General features: G+C 42.1%; 1 protein-coding gene across 5 annotated transcripts in view; it reads right to left on the bottom strand.

Moving 5' to 3' along the window:
• Nucleotides 1-11,250, bottom strand: part of STRBP (spermatid perinuclear RNA binding protein) — an 88,554-nt gene extending 77,304 nt beyond the window's left edge. For 4 of the 5 annotated variants that reach the window (XM_050926244.1, XM_050926247.1, XM_050926248.1 and 1 more), the window contains exon 1: nucleotides 11,144-11,250. The gene's annotated coding sequence lies outside the window, so the exon portion shown is untranslated. Of the gene's footprint in view, nucleotides 1-11,031; nucleotides 11,108-11,143 lie in introns of those variants that run through there. The other variant, XM_050926245.1, reaches the window with a different exon arrangement.
• Between the last annotated feature and the right edge of the window lie 14,798 nt (nucleotides 11,251-26,048).

Raw genomic sequence — 26,048 nt, 5'->3', positions numbered from 1 at the left:
GCAAGATTACCCAACACAAAGGAAACATCAGTTCAGCAACAGGTGCAGGCGTCTGCAACTGGGAACAAGTAACGATATACATTCCTCTGGACAAATGGCCTTCCCACCCTCCTTTACACTCAGTAAATAAAGTAGGATGGCCATCTCCACACCAGATTCAGCATCAAGTAAACAACTACGAGAACATTATGTAGCTTCTTCACATCAGAACCAAAAAAACTAGTTGTGCAGGATGTCTTTCATAATTCTCTCCACTCCCCTTCACCAGCTTGCTGGAATGAAGTTGGAGAGGCACTACACTCCATTCCCCACCACTGCCAGTGCCACATTGAGGCCCAGGTAATTAGCTACCTGGTAATCAGTGTTATTTAAATTTGAGTCCAAGGATCAACTAAATGACAACATGGACTGTTCGGCACTTTGAGATCACCTGATGAAAAGTGCTATACAACAGCCAAGAAGTCTTATTAGTTTTTAAGTTGACACGAACATCCAAGGCCCAATTCTGCTCTGTGTTTGCATGAGTGAGGCTAACTTGGGTAAGAGTTACAGAGTTTGGCTCTATATTCTAGTTCCACATACTACAGTATAATAAAAATTAGGTTCACTCCTAATACAGGAAACTGCCAAAGAACAGGACTTTAAAGACTTCTACAGTTATATTTTCACATGCTTTTTTTTTTTTTAAGTAGAAACAAACATGCCCTTCCCTCTGCCCACCCATTCACGTTATCTTGGATACCCTTCTTCCATCTACCCAGACAGCACCCACTTGTCCAGGTGATACCGTTAGTTCATCTGTCCAGGTAAATGGACAATGAAAAGATAATTTGCATCAAGTTTAAATGCTGTTCCCTTTGTGTGCAAAGTCATCTGCAATGTTAGTGTATTCATGTATTTCAACAACGTGCAGGTGAATGCAACATGTTGGCCCACACCATCTTACTGGGTTGTGTACTCTTTGTGTCTTTCTACATAAGAAATAATGTAAGATCTTTTGCTTGGATGTTACATTTACTGGAAGGGTTAAATAAATTACACAGGCAGCAATGATTTGACTGCTTTAAAATTAAGAAAAACCATACCAGCAATAAAAATTCCGCAGGTGCAGAACTTTTACACCACCTTGTCGACCTTGAAACACCTGGGGATTTATTACAACCTTCTACAGAATTCTCTTACTTTTCAAGTGGAGATGGCCCATGAAGTGTCACAGAATTCTAGTGGCTCTGATTTTATTATTGGTGTAATCAACTGTACAGCTTGGAAATTAACTACAATAAGCAATGCCTCTGTATGTGATGCTCTATCTATGCCTCAGGGAAGGCTAAAGTCACAGCAAGGCTCAACAGTCAGATCACTGGTGGACAATTCAAGTTTACCAAATAAAGCAAGAAACTGAAATTGTTCCTAGTGAATGTCCTGGCTCTCCCCCCTCTGCCCCAGATATTGCAGGAATTAGAGAATTAAAGACCATCTCCGATCAACTGGTGCATCTCTCTTGCCATTGCAGTACATTGTCAGTTTCTCAGTATATGAGTTCACTTACTGTTATGTCAAATTAGGTTAACTTAAAATAATTATTTCACTCTTTTCAGTATTAACCACTTCAGGAAGTTTACCAATCTAAAGGCCAATTATTTTCCAAGATTTTTCAAACCCACTTAATATTTCAATAAAAAACTATTAAAAATGCAAAATAAAAACTTGCAACCACAATATTAAATTTACATTAATACCGAGGTATGCCCCAATTTTGTTCGATTTTTTTAAACATACAATTTAAAGTAGTTTTTCCCTCTATGTAGATGATGTATAAAGGAGAAAGTCACTGTAATAAAAGCTTGGTACTACTGGCATACAAACCTCAAGCCAGACAAATCAGAGTCTAGTAAAGCAGCGTATAATTTAAATTTTGTTATGTCAATCACAAGCAGCATCTTGAGGCTCTTTACGACTTGTACACCAAACCACAACATAAAAAATGTTTTAAATCATCCCCTACAGAGAGAATAGCTAACTGTCAACTATTCAAGGGATTTCCCTAAATGAACAAGCAACTAGATTCTTAGAATTAACCCTCTTCAATATCAGTATTTTGAACACACACTTACTGCCTATTTCCTCGATCAATTACAGAAACTGTACCATAAAAACTGACTTCGTGTAGCTACAAGAAGTTCAAACTGGAAGATTAACACACAGATTGTAATAATCCATGATCTTTATTACCTTGAGCAATCAATCAGCAGATGACCAAGTGGCCCAGTAGTCTAGCAGCCCAGCATAGTTATATATGGGCTCAGACTCAGAATTCCTGCTCTCTGGCTAGCAAAGCCAGGGGCTGAGAGAATCAGAGCAGAAGCTCATAAGGGACAAACAGAATAGCCTGTACCATGCACGTGCGCGCGCACACACTTTTCCTTAGATCTCGTAACTAAGTGCTAAGGCTGGTGGTAGCAGTGATGTTCTAGGCAGGGTAAAACAACAGCATTATACCTACATTTCCATTTCCACTCCCACTACTGCTGCCACTGATAGGAGATTAAAAGAAAACTCACCATAGATGCACTGCAAAGCAAGAAAGTAAACACAAGGCAGTAGAGTTGGATGGAACAGGGTCTAGACTTCTCTCAGCCCCCTTTTGTTCTAGGATGATTGGTAGAGCCCTGCAAATCTGCAGATATCTGCAAATATCCACTTCCGCGGTTGCCAATATCCATGGACCATTTTTGCAGATTGCAGATCAGACGTGGATACAAAATTTGCATGCAGGGGTCTAATGATTGGGAGCAGAGGACAAAGAATGCAACATTAAGATAGTTCAGCTACAAAATAAAGTCAGGAAATGCAAAGGTCAAAGAACATACAAGCTATGTTCATTTGACCAGGTTGCACGTATGTAGTAATTCCTGTGCCGGCTTTTGAGAATGGTAGTGATGGAAGACGGGTGTCTGCAGTGGATTTGTATTATTTTGGTTTAAGGGACTGTGGCGGTGCACCCATAAGGCTTCATGGAAATATACTTATGAACGTATGTATATGACATAATTGGAATTCGTTTTATGCTACATATGCCATGTAACATATCTCTGTAAAGGTTATGATCTACTGAATCTATTCATCCTATTTGTATGCGTCATTGCTGTATTTGAAGTTATGAATACTGGCTGTGTACTTGCTTGATTTTTAAATAGCCTTAGTAAAGCATTTGGTTAGCTTCTTGAGAAAGGAATGTGCAAATTAAGTGCCCAATCAAGAAACCCTTAAAGGACAATGAATCTTGGAAGCCTCTAATCACATAAGAAGTCTACCTGAGGACGTTCAGGGTAGCATATAAACAATGGCTGCTACCTGTAAAGAATCAGAGGGTAGCCGTGTTAGTCTGGATCTGTAAAAGCAGCAAAGAATCCTGTGGCACCTTATAGACTAACAGACGTTTTGGAGCATGAGCTTTCGTGGGTGAATACCCACTTCCTCAGATGCATGTAATGGAAATATCCAGGGGCAGGTATATATGTGTGTGCTAGCAAGCAAGCTAGAGATAACGAGGTCAGTTCAATCAGGGAGGATGAGGCCCTCTTCTAGCAGTTGAGGTGTGAAAACCAAGAGAGGAGAAACTGGTTCTGTAATTGGCAAGCCATTCACAGTCTTTGTTCAATCCTGAGCTGATGGTGTCAAATTTGCAGATGCAAATTCATCTGCAAATTTGACACCATCAGCTCAGGATTGAACAAAGACTGTGAATGGCTTGCCAATTACAGAACCAGTTTCTCCTCTCTTGGTTTTCACACCTCAACTGCTAGAAGAGGGCCTCATCCTCCCTGATTGAACTGACCTCGTTATCTCTAGCTTGCTTGCTAGCACACACATATATACCTGCCCCTGGATATTTCCATTACATGCATCTGAGGAAGTGGGTATTCACCCACGAAAGCTCATGCTCCAAAACGTCTGTTAGTCTATAAGGTGCCACAGGATTCTTTGCTGCTTTTACCTGTAAAGACTGAGTCATGCATGGACATGTGACTTGCCCGTGTGACTCCAAAACTCCATCTTGGAACTGGACTTTGCATAGGAGAGAGGAAGGGGTCTCCACCCACAAGAGAAAGTCTATTTAAACCCCTGGGAGACCCCTCCATTTTGCCTTCAGCTGACTCAAGAGATAGCCTCTCCATCCCCAAGGATACCTGAAAGAAACTGGAACAAAGGACAGGGAGTGAGAGTGATTGCTGGACCCAGACTAGAAGGAGACTAGTCTATAAAAGGAAGCTTACTGGAACACCATAGAGGGTGAGATTTTGTCTGTATTCAGTTTTCTTACTGTATTAGACTCAGACTTGCACGTTTTATTTTATTTTACTTAGTAATTCACTTTGTTCTGTCTGTTACTACTTGGAACCACTTAAATCCTACTTTCTGTATTCAATAAAGTCACTTTTTATTTATTAATTAACCTAGAGTATGTATTAAAACCAGGGGCGGGGGGGGGGCAAAAAGCTGTGCATCTCTCTCTAATAGTGTTACAGAGGGTGAACAATTTATGCGTTTACCCTGTATAAGCTTTATACAGAGAGAAAAACGGATTTATTTGGGATTTGGACCCCATTGGGAGTTGTGCATCTGAGTGTTAAAGACAGGAACACTTCTTAACTTGCTTTCAGTTAAGTCTGCAGTTTTGGGGCACGTGGTTCAGACCTTGGGTCTGTGCTGGAGCAGACAGGCATGTCTGGCTCAACAAGACAGGGTGCTGGAGTCCCAAGCTGGCAGGGAAGCAGGGGCAGAAGTAGTCTTGGCACATGAGTTGACAGTTCCCAGGGGGGTTTCTGTGATCCAACCCATCACAGGGACATCAACTTGCCAGTTTAAAAAATGTTAAAAGTAGTTCCAGGTACTACACCTGCCCAAGTCTCTCTCCCCTTCCCCACACACCTTCTGTGGATTTATACCATATTTTCCTACTTTATCAGTGTTTTTCTGTCCCCAGTGCTCAATAAGAGACTCAAACAAGAGACATTGCCCATACAAAGTGCCTTCAAATGCACAGGTCAAACTGAAAGAATATTTCTCTCTAGTCTTCCAGTTAATATTAGGTGCTCTTTGTAAGAGAAGTAAAAATTTCAAGACAATGTGATTTAAGTTGATGGTGTCCCTCTAAACGTGCAGCGTTGTATTTCTATTTATGCTAAATGCATATCATAGACTAGTACACAGAATATGCAGAGACTAAGGGCACAAGCAGCAGTGGTTATGTTGGCGAGAGAAGTTTTGCTGCTGACACAGCAGCACTGTCCACGTGTGTTCATGGCGGTGTTACTTATGTTGCTTGGTGGGGGAGGGAGGGAGGGATTGTGTGATTTATTCACACCCTTGATCGACATAAATGATGCCGACATACGCTGTAATGTAGACACAGCCTAAGTAATGGTTCCTACAACATTTCTGATATTTGCATTTTTCCTGGTATTTTAAACTATAAGTGCAATTTTAATGTTGCATTAGAACTGTATTTTTGCCTCTAACTTCTTTCCTGCTGCATATGAAGCCTAAAATTGGCCTTTTTTGCTAACCTCCCTCAGCTTAAACCATGAGTTTGTAGTATTGTCTTCTATCACCTCTTGGTCTGTCAGCATTACCACTTTTCAAGGTATGTGCCACCTCTCATGTGTGTGTTCATTTCAGATTATTTTCCCCCAAACTGTTATTTGCTGCCAGTGTTTCTAACCTCCCTCAAATTCCTTTGTATTTATCCTCATTGGTGTTCAACTCCGCCCAGTTCAGCATCATTTGCAAACTTTATTAGCCCTGTCTACTTGCTCTTCTAGATAGTTAAAAAACATATTAAATACACCTCTACCTCAATATAACGCTGTCCTCGAGAGCCAAAAAAATCTTACAGCATTATAGGTGAAACCCATGTTATATCGAACTTGCTTTGATCCACTGGAGTGCGCAGCCCGCCCCTCAGAGCACTGCTTTACTGCGTTTTATCCGAATTTGTGTTATATCGGGGTAGAGGTGTAATACCAGAGATCACTGCAACACACTACTAAACATCTGCATTCAATCTGATATTGTACCTTGTGTTTAGGTACATTGGTCACTTTTCAATACATGAGATAGTGCTTATTCCAAGATGATTTGAACTAATTTTAGAGACAATTTTGAGAAACACTATCAGGGGCTTTTCTATAATCTACGTATTAAATCCCCCACTGCATCCACCAAATGCGTACAAATTCTTACTGAAACACCTCCAGTGCAGGCAGTGGGACTATTTGCACAAAGTTACACCTCTACGCTGATATAATACGACCCAATATAACACAAATTGGATATAACGCAATGCTCAGGGGAGGGGGCTGCACACTCCAGCGGATCAAAGCAAGTTCGATATAACGTGGTTTCAGCTATAACCCAGTAAGATTTTTTGGCTCCCGAGGACAACGTTATATCGGGGTACAGGTATTTAGCATGAGAAAGTTTTGCAGGACCGAGTCCTAATTCTGTAATTCTATCTAGAGCCAACAAGTTTATCTCCAGACATCTATTTATAAATCCGCTACAGCTAGTTGTTCATTTTCCCTCAGTATTTGCTCTGTTACTTTAAAGGTGAATAGGAGTTAACTATTCCCAGTAAAGGCTGGTAACTACAAGGATCTCTCGCTTTCCCTTTTTCAAAGATCAGTACTGCATTTGCTCTTCTCCAGTCTTTCTACATTTTTAGTAACATATCAGTGGTACAGTAAGTTTGCTAATTCCCTTAATAAGCTTCACTATACCTTACCCACAGCTTTTTTCATAAATCCCTCCTCACTGCCTAAGTTTTCCTTAGTTTTCTTGTTGAAGACAGATTTTAAACAGGGTACCACAGCCAGTTTTGAGCCATTCATTTAACCCCCTTCATTCATGAGTGACCCTACTTTCTCTACTTTTCATGTTAAGGCACTAGGTGGTTTGCTGATTTTGGGGGATAGGGCGGGGGGGGCGGGGAGAGAGCACGGATTGTGCTGCATGTACAATTTCCCCTACACAAACTGTCCCAGAAGCAGCATAAAGAAGAACACTACCCACCACCGCTTGCCCGAAGCTGGGCCCATGGTCAGAATACAACAGACAGGGAGAATATCCACCACAGTGAAGACATGGCTGTGCTAAAGATCTTAACAGATGCCTTGCTGAGCATGCTCACAAGTGACTTGTCACTTGCCTATAACTTGTTAACCAAACAGGGCATTGCCCCTCCTCCAGTCATGAACACGTTCTTCTAAGAGCTCCATTTACATGCCAAGTCTCAAAGTTCAGCTGCTACCAAAGCAACATGGAAAAAAGTGTGGCTTTTATTTTATTATTATTCTGCAATGAGGTTTTCAGACTTGCACAGCACAACATGGCTGAACAAGTTTCCTTCAAACTCCCCAAAAGGATTCCCTTTTCAGTCGAGAGCAAGCGTACAAAATCTGAGTGCTGCTGGAGACCTCTGCAGAATTTTAGGAATGAGGGGTTTTGAACCAAAACAGTTTAGCAGTCTTAACTGGCTCAAGGTTTGCTTTGCCTAGAATTTACTTTCAAACCCATGCGTAGAACCAGAACTTTCTCTTTCAAATGGGTCCTCAAAGCTCAACCTCTTCATTGAAGCTCAGACCCACTTCAGCCACACGAGTGAAACTGCTGTTCCCTGCCCTTTATTTAAAAATGGCATTCCAAGACAGAGCCTTCCATTAGGTCTCCCAGTAATTATGTATTGTGTATGTGCATTTAGAGAATATGCTCCCTGTGTTTTTCTTGTACAGTGACAATCACATTACCAGTATTTTAATAATAATGATCATTACAGTACCTCCAAGTAGGTGCATGTACAGTAGTATACAAAAAAAAAGGGAGGGTGGGGGGGTGAGAAAATTAGTAATGAAAACAAAAACAATTATACCAAGGATGCTAAGACAGCACCACACACTACACTAAGAGTGGCAAGATTGTTAGGAGCGGACAACTGAACGCACCAAAATCTTGCCAGTGCCAATCACAACCGGCACGATCTCTCCCCTACTCCTGCCACACCAGAATGGAGTAAAAGCAAGAGACTGGAAAGTTCCAGACAGAAATAGTGCTGACATTGCCTACAACTTTCAGAGGTGAGTCCAACTTCCTAAAAACCACCAAGAAGTCAGTGGAAGCTAGAAATGCCCAGACAGGCTGTCATGTATTTCCTATTTCTCCACACTGGCAACCAGCCACAAAGTCCCATCACTTACAGTCAGTCTTTAACTTCACACAAGGCCTGAAGCCTTTTCAATGCTTGCAAAGGCCCTTTGCTTTTCAGAGATTGGCTCGTGGCATCACCCACACAAGGTATTATTGTGATGTCCGGATAGAGATACTAATGCTTCCCCCTCCACTCCACAAAAAAGCAATTCCAAGTTTTTTAAGGTTCTTCTTCCCAAGACACACAACTAGCCAGCTTCTTCACACCCTTCTTCCACTCTCTTCTCAATAGATACTAGGCCTAATGCCTCCACCATCATTTCCTTTGGGTCCTTCTTAAAGTGTCACCACTATTAGCTTAAAAAAATCACTTCACTAACAATCATTTTTTTTACCAAAGTTACAAGGACCTTACATTATTCAGTACTTTTACAAATGCTATGTGGGTCAGTATTTGTGTTTTGCTTACTTTTTGCATTTTACTCAGTTTGGACAATGAATTAAAAAAAATCAATTAAATCAGTTTAATTTTCACTCTTTAATTGCGCAAGACTGGGGTTCCAGACACACATACATTCTAATCATTGCACGATCACAGCTGTTTTCATTGGAATTATTTTTTAATTGTATAAACATTTTTATTGGTTTGGGGACTTAAAATAGCTTGTTTTAACAAAATGTAAACAATGAGTCAAATTTAAGCTAACAGTGTTGCTTCAAATATATACTTCTTTCAAGAGACCAAGGAAACCTCCTGGTCTCTATCCCAGTACTAAGTTACAGACAATTTAAATACATATGGAACTAACCAGACATGCATGAAACTTCATGTAGATTTTTCTTACATGATATCCTGTAGCCTTACCTGGTCTATCTATATTGTAAGCTCTTTGGAGTAATACCATTTTTCTTAATGTCCATAGCGCACTTTCAATGCCACGTAAATAATCAGACATGCTAGTGGATAACGTAATTTCTGTTTTTATTGCAAATTCAAGTTTTGCTCTAGTCAGCATCCCTCTACTGATTCCCCAGCGATCTTTCACTGCAGTTCCCCACCTCCACTGAAATCAGTGGGTTAATGATTAATACCCAGTACAGACCAAATCCAGAAAGAAAAGAGATGCAAAACTGTCACAGGAATCAAAGACACCTAGCTACAGCACAGACCGTTCACAAGTCACAGAAAAGCATGAATATTACATTTTTTTTAAAATAAGGTAGGCTAGCAGACAATACAATGCACCACACCAACTAAGCAGTAGCAAAGTTCTGATCACAAGCCCTTAATTCTGTCAACCAAGAATATATGTAAGAATGGCCACACTAGGTCAGACCAAAGGTCCATCTAGCCCAGTATCCTGTCTTCTGACAGTAGCCAATGCCAGGTACCCCAGAGTGAATGAACAAAACAGGTAATTTTATGACAATTTATCCCTGTTTTAAAGCACCACACTTCCACATAAAAGAGCTCCCTTGTCTCTCTGGGCTGAAAGGTCCTTTTATTACTCTCTACAGAGGCAATATTGCAGCTAAACATATTCACCTCCATGCCCAACAGACCAACCCAACTGACACTAGGCACAAACTGAGAATGACACTTTCATAATGGCCTAACCACTAGCTAACATTCCTGCTCAGGCCAAGTGCACACCTGCTCCCTGCACAAAGCAGGGCAGGGAGATTTAGCACCAGGACAGCTTCCTGTGCCTAGACATCTGCACTAGGACCCTAAGGGAGAGCGTTCTCACAACCAGCCCTGCAAAGTCAGGTGCACAATGAACACCTCCTCCCCCGCAAAAAAATCCCAAATGACACCACACAAAAATGAAGAAACAGATTAGAAAAAATCACTTTGCCAATCATGTGCTGCCCCAGCAGTGCCAACCCCCCATTCGCTGTCTGCAGCGGCAGCCTCCCTAATGCCCCCAGTGGCTGTCCCCATGCAAGCATGTCCCCCTGTTCACAGTCCCAGAAAGGGCCTCTGTATGCATCCACCCTGTGCCTCAAAGAGTAGCCCCCCAACCCGTGCACCGCACCCCCCTGATTCGCACACTCCCAGCTCCCCAGCCTCCAGCCCTGTCTCCAGCTTCTCCACACCCCCTATACACAGCGCCCAGCAACCTTACGGCTGTCCATGAACCCAGCCCGCCTGCAGCCCTCAGGTTCTCACAGACCCATGCACCATGCCCCTATCTTCTCCACCCCCTTCCGCTGAGCCCCATCCCACCTACCGGCGCATCCTGCCGGTGTGTCCCCATATGCACCCCGCCCCACACGCACCTCCCTCCGCCCCCCGGGCACCCCGCCCCGCATTGCCCCACACGCACCTCCCCCCGCCCCACATTGCCCCACACGCACCTCCCCCGCCCCACATTGCCCCACACGCACCTCCCCCGCCCTACATTGCCCCACACGCACCTCCCCCGCCCCACATTGCCCCACACGCACCTCCCTCCGCCCCACAATGCCCCACACGCACCTCCCTCCGCCCCCCATGCCCCCCGCCCCACATGCACCGCCCCCCGTGCACCCCGCCCCCATTGCCCCACACGCACCTCCCTTCGCCGCCCGTGCCCCCCGCCCCCCACTGCCCCACACGCACCGCCTCCCGTGCACCCCGCCCCCCATTGCCCCACACGCACCGCCCCCCGCCCCACAATGCCCCACACGCACCGCCCCCCGTGCCCCCCGCCCCACATTGCCCCACACGCACCGCCCCCATTGCCCCACACGCACCTCCCCCCGCCCCACAATGCCCCACACGCACCGCCTCCCGTGCACCCCGCCCCAGCCCCCATCCGTGCACCTCCCCCCTCCCCCTACCGGTGCCATGTCCTGCCCTTGGCCGCTGCTCGTAGTGGGAGGGGCGGCGGCGGCCGGTCCCCGCCCCCGGGGGTGTCTCCGATGGAGGCCCCCGGCCCCGACGCCCCCTTACCCCACTCTCTGCCGCACCCAGTGCAGCCCCTGTCCCAGTCCCGGCTCCGTCCCCCACTCCAGCGCCTCCGGCTCCGCAGCAGCGAGCGGGGCTCCGGCACGTGACAACGCCCCGCGCCCCCATAGGCTGGAGCTGCCGGGCAACGCCAGCCCGCCCCCTCTCTGCACCTGAGAGAGCGCCTTACGCCAACCACGTAGGGATGCCAGCCCCACAACGCAAACTACTTAACAGCCGCCTCCTCGGCGGGCGAATGCCGCCTTGAAAAGTTGATGTAAAGTCCTCTAGCTCTGAGAAGCAGGTTCCTTACCTGAGACTATCGCTCCTTGCGTGAACGGCGTAACCTCGCCTGCCGCGTCCCTGAGGATTTACGGAGATTCCGTAATTCTGCCGGTTAGGGAAGGCCGAGGCTGCACCTGAGACTGTTCCTTACGTAAAATCCGTATCTCCTCAAAGAGGTCAGTGTCTCTTACGGACTTTCCGTAAGGCTCCCGGCACTGGTGCCGCACCTGAGGGTGCTTTTCTTATGCAAGCTCGCTAGCCGCCGCTAGCGTAGGTGATGCTCTGGTGCTTGCGCAACTTTCGTACCAGAGTTGGTGGAATCCCCTCTGCCCTTCCCTTGTGGGTGGGGAGGGAGTCGGGCTGGGGTGGGGGAAGCCAGGGGCGGCAGGTGGGGGTGGGGCTAGGGGACAGGTGTGGAGATAGGTGGGAGCAGGGGTTCTTCAGCCTCACCTCAGACCCAGGGAGCTGTTACCCCCCCCAGGAGGAGGCAGAGCAAGCCCCTTTCGCCTCCCCCCGAGGCATTATTGTCACCAAGTGAGCAAAAACCAGGAGCCTGGCTTTAAAAAAGTACAAAATTCAACAACAACGTTGGATTCTTCTCATTTGATTTCTGTTTCCTGAGCAGGTAAGGGGCATATTTTCCAGCTTTTTCTCACAAACACAAAGGTTAATTATCAGAGGGGTAGCCATGTTAGTCTGGATCTATAAAAGCAGCAAAGAGTCCTGTGGCACCTTATAGACTAACAGACATACTGGAGCAGGAGCTTTCATGGGTGAATACCCACTTCGTCAGATGCATCTGCATCTTGCATCTGACGAAGTGGGTATTCACCCACTAAAGCTCATTTCCAATACTTCTGTTAGTCTGTAAGGTGCCACAGGACTCTGCTGCTTTTACAAGGGTTAATGACCTTCTGTCTCCCTTCATTAAAGCTGAAATTCATCCATAATCACTTGACTGCTAGAGCTGCAACTTTAAGGAAAAAAAACAAAATCGCCAGACTCGTGGTAAACGCAGGAACCTAACCAATACAAAGTCATACTATTGTGCACCAGCCCCATCATGCAGTTTTCTGTGTACAGGCAATATTTTATAGACTGTTACATTTAAACATAGAGAGGTGAAGGGGCTTGTCCAAAGTCACACAGTCAGTCAGTGGCAGAGTGAAAAATAAAACTCCCATCCCTCTGTTCCAATAACATGCTGCCTTTCTATGATTTATACCCAATAGATAAATCAATATCAAGCAAGAAAAGTATGTAGATTCAGGAGAGAGGCTACATTTCCAGATAAATCCTTCAGCAATTACTCATACACAGATTTCTAGATCAGGTCATCTCTAGTCTGTATTCACCCTCATAAAGCTTTATAAAAGGTTAGCATTTATTGATCTCCAGTTCTTTCATTGGAATTCAAGACAAACCCCAGCATTCTCTTATTCAAGTCAACCTCTAGCTTTCCTGCAATAGTTCTTCCTAACCCAGGTCATCTGTCCATTCTAGAACTTCATGTACAGAATGAACACTTGGGAGTTACCATGATCGCTTCAGACGTAGAGCACCTCAATGAAATAACACTGATGTGTCCTTAAAACTCTGCAAAAACTGTAAGTGTGGGTTATTTTGGGTGCTTGTTTGATGGAAACCTTAGGTTTTTGCTTCAGTGGGATTACTATAGTTTTACCCCTAAAACATGAGGCAACCCTAGCCAATGTTTTCAAATGAATGCCTAAAGTTAAGTTCATAAACCTATAATTTGGTACCTAAGTAAGATTTTTCTGAAGATGTAGGAACATCAATAAGTGGAAATTGACAGCACCAATTTTCAGGTGCTTACGTGTCTACACACCCAATTTTCAAGATGTTAGCCCATGGTAATAAACTATACTTGGTAAAAATTAAAGGTGACCATTTCTGGGATGGAAGGCATGAATAGCCAATCTGCACAGCATACCACACCACATGGGATGAGGAGATATTTGACTGAGAAGGACAATGTTTTACAGTAGGTTTCTGGAGCCCTTGGGCCCTAATCCTGAAAATATTTACAGGTGTGCTTAATTTTATGCATTGTGAACAGTGGAAATAGTCACAGTGTGTAAAGTTAACCATGGGTGTAAGTCTTTGCAGAAGTGGGATCTAAGCCATCACCTGAGCTTTAAAGTTGGTTATACCTTTATAAGTCACCTCACGTTTCTGCCGTGCAAACTGGGGACAACATTAGAATATGTGTGGCTTAGAAGAAAAGTAATTACAAGAAATCTTTACCATTGCTTTAAAGTCTGGGGTGAAGATTTTCAAAGCAGTGAAAAATGTCTGGCTAAAGTCCTTGTATTGCTTTAAAAAATTCAGCCTCTGCCTTTTCTAATTCTGTTTTGAGAAGGGACAAGAAAATTGTTACTAGAAAATCAAGGACTGGTCCAAGGACTTGATGTGAAGAGATGGTATTGTATTTGAAACTGATGATTGCAGATGAAGACACAGTAGAAACTGAGACCAGGGAAAGGATATTGGAGGAGATAATGGAATGGAAGGGACAGCAAAAAGAGGGTGGAGTAATTGCACAGAGGAGCAAAAAAGTATAGCAAAGAAGGAAAAATCTGCAGGAGACCGTCAATGTGTTTTAGAAAGTGGAGCTTTCACAGAGGTCGGAAAGATGGTCTTTTCAGCTAGGGTCTGAATTATAAGTTTTTTAAATCTCACATTTTTCTATTGAGTTGCTCTCCCTTGGGCTAGTGCTTTGCCAAGGGCAAAAGCATTGAGGAGAGGGGATTGATGGATTATTTTAGAATACAGGGGATTGCAAGAGCTTTGATGCTGCAGTACAAGGTTATAAATGTAACAAGGGAAAGAACATCTGAGCTCTGAAAGAAGCCATTTAACATCTTTCTTTAGGGTTCTGTGGGAGAAAAGGAAGAGAGTTGCATTTACAGGTGTGAAGACATTCCAGTGGTGAGGATCTGAGTTACACTGCAAGGAGTATTGTCGTTAATGAGGGGTTATCATCTTGATACACGTTGAAAGATATAAACTTAACTATTTTATTGGGGTTGTGTAGTAGCATAATAGAGATTTTCTTGTATATGGGTGGCTATACTGGAAGCCATATGCATGCATCTCCGGGCAGAATTTATCCCCAAGGTATCTCATAGGTAGGGCCTGAACCTGATTTCCTTGTGCACTCAAAAATCAGGGATTTCAGTGGGAATTTTGGGTGCTCAATAATAATACTTCTATAATGCTTTCCATGTTCAAAGCACTGTACAGACAATTAATCCTCCCAACACACTGATGAGGTAAGTATTATTATTCCCATTGTACAGATGGTGAAACTGAGACACAAATGTGAAATGATTTGCCTAAGGCCATACCCAGAATAAGTAGCATAGCTAAGGATAGGCTTTCAACCCTGTGCTCATAACACCAGACCTCACTGTATACAAGGATGGGACATAGATAATATGGACAGAATAAGAACTGTGATGTCCTTGGAGTAACTGAAACATCACTAAATAAAGTCTGAAATGTACCTGTGGCACGGACACAACCAAATCTGAAGTGTAGGTATTACCTCTGAAGAAATAGAGTATAGGAATTTAGTTTTGAACTTGGATTTGAATTGAAAAGGATAATGGACTTCCAAAATAGATATGTTTGTGGAAACATAAACATTCTAAAGGAGGAGGGGGAAACCAATTAACTTTTGCTGAGTATGCTGTTGTGCCTTGTTCTGTCTGTTTCTATCTCTGGGATTGTCAGATCCTCAAGGAAGGGACTGTCTGATTTTTAAATTACTTAGGTTTTGTACTGCAACAAGTATGTAATTGGAATCTAACCAATTATAACTAAGAGTAACACACAAATCTGAGATGCTAATGCAGGGAGAGAGGATCAAAGAAATAGTCTCAGGAGATTTTGGATGCTTACACAGATGTATTCTGAACAAGTGTATGTGTCTGTCTGAAGTTACAGCAACACCAGGAAGATTTCACCACATGATTTTTAGGAGTAAGCAAGCGCAGAGAATATTTTAGAAATCCTAGGAAATGAGGCAGATATCGTAAACAAAAACAACATTAATGAACGCATCTAGTGACCATATCGGATCTGAAGTTATCCTTGGAACATGTTCAAAAGTAGTGGTTCAGAAGTGGTAATTAAACACACACACACACTCATTCACATAAAAGTTAACATTAAATGGAAATTTAAATAAGTTGATTGGAACCAACTGCTACCTGGGGTTTGTGCAGAGGGGAATACGAGAGACTTAATACCAAAAAGAAGAGTAAGAGTCAGAAGAGTTACAAGTGTAAATAAGTGTGATTTTTTTTTTTAATTTTAAAACTCAGAAATACAGGTGGATGTTTTATTAGGAAATGATCAAATAATAATAGTTCCTGTATAGTGCTATACAGAATCCAGCTGCTGTACAAACGTTAACTAATGCTTGTGGTACTCCTGTAAGGCAGATAAATATTATCCCCATTTTATAGTTGTAGAAATAGACACAAAGTGGGGTTCCAGAGTGAGTCTTGAGATTAGAACTCAGAAGTTCCTGGCTCCCAACTTTGTGCTCAGATAATGCTGCTTCAAATAGTAAAGGACTGATAAAAGTTTAACAAAATGCATATTAGTGCAAAAAACACAAAGCCTTAATAATACAAAAATCTGAACAACATTGTGTTTCTGTTCTTTATCACGTAAGAAAACAGAGAACTAGACATGATGTCTAGTAGACATTCTAATTTACTTGTAAGTCTGGAACTTTTATTTCCTAAGCTCACTAGCATAACAAAATGCATCAAAGTATGCCCAAATCTTACTCATGTGAGTAGTCCCATTGAAAGCAGTGGACCTGATTTTGAACTTGTTGAATTCACTGGGACTACTTGCATGAGTAAGGCAATCAGCAGAGTTCAGCCTTGTGGGTTGGTTTGATTAGCCTAATACAGAAGAAATTATTCCATACACTGTATATCTGATGCAGAAATTCAGCTACCAATAATAAGTAAGAGATAGAGACAAGGCAGCAGCTGGTGTATATGACCAATTTATTAAACCATTTTCATGAGAACCAGGAAATAACAAAAAGGCAGAGGATAGAAAAGGGGCTTTATAGTTGCTGCTTGTCACTGATTTTATGTTTGAAGGCAATGAACCAGACAGTGAAATTTGCAGCGAGGCAGCCCCAAGGGTCAGCGTACAATGTATGATATAACAACAGCTACAAATACTGTATGAAGACTAAATGGCTATTAGCTATAATAAAGGGGGTAAGGGAAACACTAAGTGAGCAAGTATAATATGTAATCCATCAAACTTTAAGGGCTTGTTGGTGTTTATCTACAATTAGAAGATTCAAACAGTTTAGGAGAAGAGGCATTTTTAATATATTCTTCTTTATAAAAAAAGGTAGCTCTGTTTATGAGACTGATCCGTTGTCCAGTGACCCAGTTCTTTACAGATTCTAAGTTCTGCCTTCAGACTCTTGTACACAATTCCCACTAAAGCTAATAGGATATGTATTGTATCTGAGGGCAGAGTTTGGTCCAGAGATTGAGTTAAAGTGCTGAAAGTACAATTTGAAATGGGGCTTTTTCAGGAAGATTATAAAGCCTGTGCCTAACTTTAAGCATGTGAGTAGTCCAGGAGACCTCACAAGGACCAGGAAATAACAGAAGGATAGAGGAGTGGAAAAAGGGCTTTGTTACATGCCATCTTGCTAAATTCACGCCCCCAATTTAGGAAAATACGTAAGCATCTGCCTAACTTTAATCATATGAATAGTCCCACTGACATTCCAAAAAATTAAATGGGACTGCTCATATGGTTAAAGTAAGGCATGTGCTTAAATACCTTCCTGAACTGGAACCTGGAATTAGAAGGATGGCAAGCCAAGTGCTCATATGCAAATACAAAGATCTTGGAAGAATATTTCAGTAAGGCATGACAAATCTACCTGTCTTTAATTACACAATCAACAAAAAGTTGATTGCAATAACAGCACACCAGAAAATAATTTCTGAGGCAACTTTTCTAACTTATTACTCTTTTAAGTTATAGAAAAGTAGAACAAGATAAGTTTGGAGAAAGAAGTCACTAAGAAACCAAAGAGGAGGAAGAAAGCAAATGGGGACAGAAAAAGAATGTAGAAAGTTCGTGAGTCAGATGTCGCCAGGCTTTATATAGAAAAGCCCCACAGAGAGCAGAAGGTGAAAATTCACTAACTACAAGATTTGAAATAAAGGATTACTATATAAGCAGTCACAGACAGCAGGAGAATAAGTGGAGGGTGGAGGAAAGCTGCATTCAGGAAGAGAGAATATTTAAAAAAAAAAATCAGATAGACGGTCACCCCACTGAGTAGTAGAAACCAAAGGGACTGAAAATACAATTGCAAAATTATACTTAAAAACAAAAAGGAAAAAGAAGTAAAGGTGGGGGGGGGAAGGAAAAATATAGAAGGAAACATTCTGTCATTGGGGTCATTGGGGAAGAGGAAGCAGTGAGGATTCAGCAAATAAAGTTGGATTGAACTTTCTCTTCATATCAGTAGCTGTGTTCTCTCTAGAGGGCACAGAAAGAGGAGTCACAAACCATAGAAAATGCAGAAGAGATGGATGAGTTTTGAAATATCCACTACTTATGTTTACAACATTGCCCCACTAGAGCACTGCTTGTGTATCATAGAAGTCACTGTACATAACTCCTTTTACAGTCATACTGTTTTGTTGGGGCACATTTTCAAGCAGTCGTTCCTGAGAAATGAGAGAACTTTCTATTAACAAATCTCAATTAGTCAGCAAACTCACAAGTGCCACTAACTGTGGGGAATCTATCCCCATCCACTTATATTTTCTACAAGGACTTGTCATGCTGGATGAAATGTCCTGTGAATGGATACTTCTCAAGAAGTCTAAAGTGCAATGCTTTTGACCATTTAGAATATTGCTTCTTATTATCACTTTTCTAAAGATGGACAAATGAAGGTCTACCCCTTAAATTTAGGTGGAGATAGTAAAAATTCACATTGGAGGTTAAGTTGGCATAGCTATGTTGCTAAAGAGTGTGGATTTTTCATACCCCTGAGAGACAACTCCATCAACCTAAATTTTTTTTCTGGCATGATGTGATCAGCTGAAGTGCTCTTGCACAAGTCCCTAGTTTTGAGGGTCTGAGTGCTCATGAAAGGGTGTTTTCAACACAGAGAAGCTGTAAATCTGGACTTCAGTTTCCCAGGTGCTTGACCAGTCTGAACTTCAGGGCTTGGTACTAAACACACCGGTTCACTCAGAATTTTTGCTGGAGTGGGTGATTGTCAGGTTAGTTTGTTCATAGTTTATTTATATAACACCAAAAAGTGTACAACCCTGGGTGCTCTACAGAATAAGTGCAAAGACAATATGTTGAAGTTAGAAGCCATTCTCCCTTCCATCTCAAAAAAGCAATCTGGATTTAGCATGGAAAGTCTAAGACACCCTAGCTACAGCTGTGCTGCCAGGCTTGTCTTTGTTATAACCTAGTTTCATCCCACTCTACCACCTGTTTGCCACTATCCAAAATAAATGTGGTGTGCTCAGCAAGTAGGGGAGAAATGTTGTGCTGAATATTTGCTTAATCAGATGCCTGATTTTTTCCCAGGCCTGTGTATCTTAAGGATTCTTCTTCTCCTCTTCTATTGTGGAACTAGATTTTTTAAAAAATATGGATATCCTATGGTGTGCCATGCTTGTTCATAGAAGAGCAGCATCATGACTTGGGGGTACATACACTGCTGTAAAAAATGATTGCAGAGGACTCTGTTAATGGAGATGCCGTGTATTATTAGCTGTCTTTCCCTCAAAGACTGATGATACTGATTCTTGTTAGTACTCTTCAGTCTCTCCTGGCTCAAGTCAACAGATATTATTAATGAAAAGCCCAGAGTTCACTCACAAGATATTAGCAAACATTACCCATGTCCTGTTGGTGAACATGCCAAGCCATCTCTCTGCATACCAGCTTTGTCAGTCCCCATTCACATCTGTCAAGGTTCTCTTACAAATCTACATAGTAACAGGAAACAAGGAAGGGTTTCCACAGCTGGAAGAGTTGAAAACTGAAGACACTATCAAACTATTGACCTTCAATGAGAATCTAATTGAAATTAATAGTAAGAACAGGATGCTGATGGGCCACCTGGCATTTCTAAATCCTTAACGTCCCTAAGTTTTAATTTGGATAAACAGAGCCCTGATGTACCAGCAGGCCTTTACTATTCCTCCCTTCTTGTTGAGGGAAGCTTCTAGAGGTTTCTCTTCACCTGTGGCACCCTAGCAGGACTTAGGACGTTAATATTAGGAGTTGTAGGGCGTCTGTACTACTCAGCCTGACTGTGCAGAGAAAAGCAATAGCAAGAAGTTTCTGCATTGGTGTATGGATCTGGTGAGCCTGTGGCTGCAGGTTCTTCCTCCACAGTGTTTTGTAGGCACTTGCTTTAGACAGTCAGGAGTCTTATAACTGAGTAATGGTATTAAGCTTCTCATGACCGACCCCTTGTCTACAACTCCCTTTTACCCATTTGAATACCTTTCTAGACAGGGCAGGGGAGAATAGTACTTTATTGCTCTACTGTAAATGTCCAGAAAAGGGCTGGACTGTATGGATAAGCATTTGGATTGTTTATGAGCACTGTCTTGAGCCTCTGTAAGTGTATTAAATTGTAATGCACAATTTTCAGTAAATGGTTTGATTGTTTTAATCATGGAAACCCTGAATAATTTACATCTGTGGTCAGCAGTCAACCACTTTATCTCGACAGTGGTGTAAATCAACATGGCCACTGTTTACTGAACTAACAAGAGAAGAGAGATAATGAATTAAACCGGAAACCTGGCCATCCTTTGTATCATGTGGACAGGACACAAGGTATGTAAATATGAGGAGGCTTGTGCATATGGCAAGTAGGCAAATACCTTTGGGAATATTTGTGTCCTTATTAAAGAACTGATTGTATAGTCAAGGGGCTATTTTTCTGAGGAGGGATGCAAGTAGGGCAGAGAAGGAAAGAGTGGAGAATTGGGGGCCGGGTGGGGGGTCATCAGGGTCCCACAGTGAGGTGGTCCACTAGCCTTTCTCCTCTGCTTTGAAGTTTAGGGTTGAAATGCTGTCATCATTCCAAAGGGAAAACAACTTGGGTGGTCTCTTTATTGCTAACTTATGGCATAACTTAACAGGACTGGGCCTCTTTTCAAAAGAGACCCTGGAATAAATAGAAGGGGTTTTCCAGGTCAAGGCTGAAAGCAAAATATCCCCCTATAACATGAGCCTCTGTACTGCACCCATATTTTTCTAAATTATTTGGCTCATCTTTAATGTTTATGCTGCTTTCTAAAATAAACCCAGCTTCCTTCCCTACGGGTGTTGAATTTAACATCAATAATTAGTGGGCTTTTTCATCTCTAAATGTTAATTTCTCTGTTTTCAATCTGTTTCTGGTATAAAAAGTTTTTTTATTTTCACTGATTTTTTTTCATTATTTTTTAAACCTCATGTCCCTTTCCTCCATCCCATGTACACTTCATTTTGTACAGGTTTGCTCCTTTTTTGATAGAAGCAACGGGTGTGTTAATCAGTGACCCCGAAACCTGGAATCCTAGCTAAGGGTTGAGTGGTGGTAGTTGGCATTATAGTCATACTAGAGAAGTCCTTTTGCCCAGATCTGTTTTCATCAGTGGGAAGTGGAGAGATGTCAGGTGACCCATTGAAAAACAAAAAGAACAAAAAAAAAAAAAAACCCACACCAAAAAAAACCCGTATACCTTCCAGGGTTAGCCCCTACATTTTTAACGTTTTTTTTATGGTCTATTCAGATTTTGAAGGCAAACATATATATTAAACCTCAGAGTTCTAACAGAAATAGAAATTCTTATGTAATTTTGCAATGTATGCATATTTTATGCCTATTTTGCCATGTGTATAATATAATGTGTGTGAACATAAAAATGCCTTTCTCTGATTGCTCTTTGCTATGTGCTTTTGAGGCTGCTAGAATCCCCTTTCCTCATTAGTTGTGCAGGAGGGTTTTTATTAACCAGTTGAATAATTCCTATTCAACTGCATTGTTATCCTCTCTTGCTTGTATGATTATCATAGCTGCCGCTCAGCAGTTCCACCTCCTGTGCCCTCTGGTATCTCCTGATGTGCAGCTTTAACTTAACAAATAAATGTAAAAAGCATATTAAATACGAACTATGAGAGAGGTATGATTTTTTATTTATCCTGCTTACTATTTGATGACCTAAATGTTTTCAGCTCCTCTAATTACTTATTTAAAACCTATTGATTTCTCAGGTTTCTGCTGGGAGGCCTTGCGGAATTCTCTGTCACGCAAATAGCATTATAGCTGCCTGCAAATTAAGGCAAGCAGACAGAATGCTCTAGCATTGCAATAACCAGGCAGAAGGCTTATTTTAACCCAAGTTCCATGTGAAATATTTATGTACTGATTTAAATACTAAAGAGCTGATATCCACACAGCAGTGAAAATAAAACTGTATCTCATCCAGCAGCTGCATCTTAGACCTGAAACTTCCCCAGCTAATCCTCCTGCCCTAAGATGTTCTTCAGACATTCATCTTGGTGGCCTAGAGGGTTAGTGTTCTGTGCAAAGGACAGAGGTTTGAGTCCTAGTGCCAGTCTCTTGCTGCCCAGATTTGAATGGTGATTACCTTGAACAGGATGGGTAGTTCTGTTGATGTCCATGGGATTATTCATGTGACTAAAGTTAAATATGTTCGTAAGTGTAGAATTTGAGGCTTAAGTAGTGAATGTCTTAGAAGTGGGGAAAAGGTGCTTCCCACTATTCCAGGATAACTGCACACATTGTGGCTATCAAGGTTTGATGGGAAAGTAAAAGTCATAATGTATGGTGCTGTTTTGCTGACCATTGAGCTGTATACTGGACAGAAGTGCTAATACAAATATGCATTATTATTTTTCTAGGGCTTCACTCAGCATCTATACGTACTGGTTTTCTAAGGGTACATCTACACAGCAGCTGGTTGTTCATCGGAGCTGAAAATTACACAAGATCACATCTTCTGAGGAAGTTTCAGGGAAGCCACATATTTGTATATGTGGTGACTGGAACAGGCAACTGGATGCCTAGATTACAGGATTCCAGTCTCAACTCTATTTATTTTTGGTGAGTGACCTTGGTTAAGTCACCTGACTCTTCTGTTTCTCAGTTCATCCTGTCTATAAAAGGGATAATAATTCCGATCTTACGGAGGGTTTGTGAGGGTTACTTAATTAACGTTTGTAAAACCTCTTTTGGCTAATGGATGCTAAAACGGTCCAGATTATCACTGGGAAGGAGCAATAGTCTATTTCTGTAGCTTCAAGATTTCCGTGCTGTTGGAGCAAACCATACTCCACATCAAACCTGTTTTTTGTTCGTGTGTGTGCGTGCGTGCGTGTGTGTGTGTGTTTAAGATCTGCCTTCCTTTTTAGTTAATTTTTCCTTTCAGGCAAGAATGCTTAAAGCATGTTGGAAATGCCTGCTGTTTTGATAGCACCCATTAAATGGTGAAGTGTTTCATCCTTTTTTTTCTAATAAAAATCCAGGAAATTTCTTCTAAGATTCTGCAGAGGTTCCTTTTCGTCTCTGATCAGAAACTCACATTTAACCTTAACTTGCATAATTTCCCCCCTCAGTATAATAAATAATGAAATGTGATTTGTATAGAGCAGGCAGTATTTTCAAAGGATAATTTCCTATTGAGAATTTTTCTTTGTGGGGAAAGCTGACTGGGGTGTCATAGTTGGTATGGCAGGGGTGTGTTCATAGCAAGAAATACTCATGTGGAATTGGGGTTTTATGTTGTGCAAAATGAAACGGTTTCTAAACAACTGTAAAATTTCAGTTGGGGAAGGGGGAAAGCAAAATATTTTTCTCTTGTTTTATTTCAACTCTGCTGCATTTTTGCATCTTGCAGTCAGTAGCCAACGTGCATATCAGCACTCTCACAGGATAACAATCTTCCAGGCTTATGTTGCTTGTACCCTGAAGCACAGCTTCTCTTCCCTTGGGACATGCAGAATGCAGTCAACACTACTCTATTCTGCAATCACTAATTGATGTGTGCCTTGGTAACTTCCAGCAAGGTCACAGAACTGGCAGCTCCAAAAGGAAAGTGTCCTACGGAAAATTTAAAGGGAAACAGCAGGGATATTTAAAATGGTGTCATGCTAATTTTCTCCTTTAGGAAAAAAAAATCAATCAGTGTGTTAACTGTAAGAGCTCATTTTTTACTGATGCAGTAATCCAAGATTTGGAAACAGTGCTGGTGTTAGTGAGAATGCAAAAGCTAGCTTGCTCATCTGTCAGTCTTCTCCTCTGGGTTTGTGTGTAATAACCTATTGTACAGAAATGCTGCATTTTCTCTCCATGTGATGCTGCTTCTCTCTTGTCTTCCATTCTAACAGAGCCTCAGCACTCTAATTATAGTTCAGATTTTTAAAGGTGAAAAGAGTTTTTTTTAAGCAAGTGTAATTTGACCTTTTCAGGATTTCTTTGTTTACAGATTACTTGTTCCCATGCTGGTGCTGAAAGGCACTCATGATGTTTCTTTGTAAGAGAGCTTCAAAACAGACATTCTGAATTCTGAGAGCTGACATTCTGATTAATCAGGCACTTGATTATCTGAAAGATGATGGAAATTCATAAAAACTAACCTGTCATTTGCCAAAAGCCACAATCTGTGTTACAAGAAATATTGTAAATATGTCACTAGTTAAACACTGCAAAAAGTGCTCACCGCCTTTGATATAATGGCTTCTGTTATAATAATGCTACCTTTTAACACTGAATGCTGGCAGCAGCACCCAGGGGGTATTATTACAATGAGAGTGTCCTGTCTTCCAGCTCCAGACCACGTTGTCCCAGTGTCAGAGTTCTGTAGTTGTAGTTTGAGCCATTTTAAGGATATTTACTGTTTAAAGAACACTGGATGCAAATTATTTCCAGCCTGGAAGAGGAAGGGATGGCTAAGCAGTCCTAACCTCCAGGTTTGAAATATGCTTGTAAGCCTAGGTTCAAATCACCTCATCCCTTCTGAGACAAGTTAAGTATCATGCCATTTAAGAAGAGATTTTCATAGGCACAAAGGGCAGTTAGGTGCCCAACTCCCTTTTGCGCCTTTGAAAATATCCCCTTTAATGTTTGGGGAGTTTTCAGCTGAAACCTTAAAAAAACAAGGTCTTCTCTGTTCTGCTGGGCTTTACAGATTCAGCTAGGACTCCCCCTGCCAGAAACAGAGGGTGGAACCTTCAAGGGATATGGAGGAGGGGCAACCTACAGCTGTATGGTTGGGAGGCAAAGGAGATCTGATCCTCAGGTGTTTAGTGGAAACTGTTCTTTCTAAGAATTTTCACGTGTGGAGGGCTGAATGCCTTTCTAAGGATTGTCTTCAGCATTGTTTTTTCAGGATAAGAGCAATGAGTTGGAGGATGTTGCTGTAGCTGCAAAACTATTGCACTGAATGCAAGAAAAACTAAAAGGTGCCTTCCCTCTAAAGTGGAGCGGAGCAGGATGCTGGCTTTAATTTTTTATTAAGAAGAAAAAGCTGTACCTTCAGATTTCATATGGGAGTTGCCTCCACTCTTTCCAGGGAGAGTGCATTGCATTTAACTCGTAGAGCCCTGAGATCTGGTGCATGCCTTCTTGGCACTGAGGCATAAATGAAATATATATACCGTGTGATGCAATCCCACCATAATGCCCAGTTTGACATCTTCTGCCTTTCCCCTCTGTTTAATCCTCCTGATATCCTCTCCATGTGTTCCCCCACATGCTTACAAATGTTAACTAACTGATGAATACCCCCCAATAAACCATGACAAGTGACCCACCCTGACTTTTGTCACAGATGCTGGCCCTTTACTGTGATGCTGATCCCTTTAGTAGCCCACCATCCTGATCCCTTTCAGAGCTGCCAAATCTTCACCTCCAAAGCACTGTGTTTTTCCCACACCAGTTAAGAAAGGCAAATCCTGTGGTTCTGTCCCACTTGATCGCCTGCTGTTGGTGCCTTCTGCTATTCTCTACCCGCTCACAGATACCCAGTCCTGAGCACACTCATTGTACAATCCATCACCTTCCCCGTTGCTCCAATTCCTGATTTTCCTAACACTGGAAATTCTAGGTGTCATTTTGAGGGTTAAAGAACTTGAATTCTTTCCAAAGGTCCAGAATTCAAGCCCTTTGCTTTTCAGGGAAGTCTCTTATCCTCAGCTCTTCAATAAAATTCAAGCTCCAAACTGAATCTGCTGTAGTGGAGGCTGCTAGTTTACTCTGTGATCTCTTGGTAAATGGTACAAACCCAGTATCAGTGAATATGGATTGCTATGGAGAACTGGACAGTGTCCAAGCAAAAAAAGACTTATCTTAGGAAGAGACTGAATTTTGGACATCATTTGTACTATGAAAGTCATAGCTAAGATTCAATGTGTGGCATTGATGACCTCCTTTATTGCTTCCTATGTGTGCTTGTCATGGTTATGGGAGGTGCTACACTTTTCACCTCTTTTAGTCTCTCTCAAGTGTGCCTCTCTAGTGACAGCAGCAGAGAATCCTGTGGCA

The sequence above is a fragment of the Gopherus flavomarginatus genome, chromosome 17, assembly GCF_025201925.1.
Source record: "Gopherus flavomarginatus isolate rGopFla2 chromosome 17, rGopFla2.mat.asm, whole genome shotgun sequence".
In the NCBI taxonomy this organism is placed as follows: domain Eukaryota; kingdom Metazoa; phylum Chordata; order Testudines; family Testudinidae; genus Gopherus; species Gopherus flavomarginatus.
Note: the sequence above shows the minus strand (reverse complement) of the source record. Positions and strands in the feature narration are given on the sequence as shown.